The sequence below is a fragment of the Xiphias gladius genome, chromosome 2 (assembly GCF_016859285.1).
Source record: "Xiphias gladius isolate SHS-SW01 ecotype Sanya breed wild chromosome 2, ASM1685928v1, whole genome shotgun sequence".
NCBI lineage: Eukaryota > Metazoa > Chordata > Actinopteri > Istiophoriformes > Xiphiidae > Xiphias > Xiphias gladius.
Window position 1 is genome coordinate 8702466 of NC_053401.1, and position 3003 is coordinate 8705468.

Consider the following 3003-nt stretch of genomic DNA (forward strand, 5'->3'; position numbering starts at 1 on the left):
TATTCATATCTATTATAATAAAATAAACAAATAAAATAATTAAATAATACATGAAAATTCACAGCACTTCCTTCAGTACAAGACACCTCTCTGCTTTGGGAGAAAATAAAAGCAATTGATTTTTAATAGTCCATCACACACACACACACACACACACACACACACACACACACACACACACACACACACACACACACACACACACACACACACACACACAAACAAAGCCTTGTAGGACATTTACATCTACATTAATGCCTAATCTTATCCCTAACCTGACCTTAAAATTCCCTTGAATCCAAATCCTAACTAGGCAATAAGTGTCTATGATGAGAATTCTTCCTTTTTTATATCTGTGCTGCATATTTGTATATATTTATACTGTATTGCATGTTTTACAATATATTGCATATTGTATGCATTGTATGTAGAGTTTCATAGTGCAGATTCCCGTGGTTCCTATACAGAAAGAACTATTTTTGAAGACAGGCCAAAATGAGGGCCCTCTTGTCTAGTCTGGGCCCCCATTTGGCCAAGACTAGACAACACAACACTGAAGGTACCAACTTCTCAGACACAGTCAAACACACATCCAGCAGAGCAGAGCTGGCAGCCAAGTTGAAAAGCCATTAAAATGCCCAATGTGTGCCTCCACCCACACGTTTTGTGTGTGGGAAATAAAGCAGCTGCAATAAAGCCTGAACATTAATTTTGTCCAAATGAGGTCAACAGGGCTTCATTTTATAGTGTGGACCACTGCAGCTGCTATTATGCAGGGGAATCAGAATAAAGCAGAAAAGGATTCAGTATCGCGGGGCAGAGTGTGAACAGGCTGCTTTGATTCGCGGAAAAGAAATTGGTAGAGAATCAGACGGCGGCTTCGTGTGCGGAGCCGGGGTGTGGCCCTCCGGCCGACAGAGGCAGCGGGGGTCTCGGTCGCCGTGCAGCCTCTTTCGCTCGGTGCAGGCAAAGTCCGGCAGGGGGCGGCAGCTCCTCGCGCCGCTGATCTCAGCGGGGAGCCAAGGGGGAGACGCTTCATTTTCCTACAGCAGCCGGCGTCAAACCAGCAGGAGTAAAAACGGGCCTCTGAAGCGGGACTTTCAAAATAATACGCATCTGAACAAACGTTCAACTCCAGATGAAACCGGAAATGGGTCCCCAAGTAAGACTAAAGAAAGGAAGATATCCTATCCTGTGGCCCAGGTGTTAATCCATCCACGCTCTCTGCACATAAGAGACAAGATGCCATCATAAAGCATATGCCAGAACATTCATTGTTTCATACTCAACAGCAGTTGAGTATTTGTAAACCCCAGGATTGGAGCGTAAGAGCCCTCAGTAATTGTGCATGATGCCCCGTTTTCAGCCATGCGTTTATCAGACACAAAACTCTGCTCTACATTTCAGTAGCAGTATATCGTGAGTCATGAAAAGCTAATGTACATCAAAACATGCAGTTTTGCATCCAAAATCTTCCAGTTGGCAAAATGCTGCAGGTCATGTTGTAAACAATAGCAGCTCTGTCCTTCTCTTTACTTTGGTTCGGGGAAGTTTGCGTTGGGGCAGCAACCAAGGATTATTTTAATTAATGCGCCAATTATTTTTTCTAACTATACAATTAATCGTTTGCTCTATAAAACACCGGAAAAATAGCGAGAAATGCTTGTTATAATTTCCCACATAGCAAAGTGATGCATTCAAATGTCCAAAACAGTCCAAAACCCAAACATATTCAGTTGACTATTGTGTATGAAAAGGAAAACAATTCAAATCTTCACATGTGAGAAAACAAAAACACAGTAATATATGGAATTTTTTCTTAAAAAAAGAATAAAATGATTATTCAGACTATCAAAACAGGTGCCGGTTACTTTTCTGCTGCTCAACTAATCAATTCGTTGACTAAATATGGACATTGAGGCATGAATCCGGCCACTGCGTTGCCTTTCAAATAACCACATACTGTAGCCATTGTGTGTATGTTTCACACCCTTTTATTGGCCTTTGCTTTTAAAGTATTGAGCTGGATGCATTACTATGGAGGAATACTAGGGCCAATTTGAGGGAAACAAAAAATTCTAGAAAAAAATTCTAGAAAAAATTTGAGCATTAAGTTTGAAATATTTTTTTGAAAAAAAAAGTCAAAACATTAGGAGGGTAAAGTTGTATTTTTACGCGTAAAGTTTCGTTGCATTTTAATTACTGGAAACTGGATAAGTGTCACGTGAGAATAGACAGAGGCACGTGCCTAGCAACAGTAACTAAGGGATGTAATAACCCGCGGGCCGTGCGTTTGCTTATTTTGAAAGGCAGCTTCCGTTCTCACCCGTGCTATCTTTGGCGAACTGGACGCACCTCTCACTGCACAAGAAGCACTTTGTCTCGGCGGAGGGTGGGGGGACGAGGGGGGCGGGGGGCGGGGGGGGTGTCGACAGGAGAAAGAGGGAGAGGTGGAAGGAGACTGAATTGGGCTGGTCCGGTTCACTAGCACCGCGGACCCTGCAGCGGGAGACGAGGACAGCGGAGGCCCGAGGGCGGAGAGGACCGGTGGGCGGGAGAAAGTGGACCCGAGCGGGGTCACACGGACAACCCCTTGTCGGACCGAGATGCAGTGGGACGCCGGGCGGGGAGGGGGCCCGCATGAGTCCTCACAATCCGCAGGCTGTAATGATGGTGTTGGTGTGCGGAGAGCGGAACGGCGGAATCCTCCAGAGCCCGACACACTGCACCACAAACCCGCAACCGAGCGCGAGACGCTGCCGCAGGACTAGACGCTTGGGCTTCTCCCCATCGGACCCCCACCAACAGAAAAGCGGATTTCCAAACCGATGCGTGAGCCGACCGACCGGTTAACTGACTACCTTGCAGCTCCATTCATACTACAGCCCGTCTGCGGAATGAGACGGGGACTCGCAGTGGACGGAGAGACCCGCTTTGAACCGAGCCTTCTTTTTACCGCACCGGTTTCCATGCGAATGCGCCGGTTGTTCTGAGCCGCGCAGC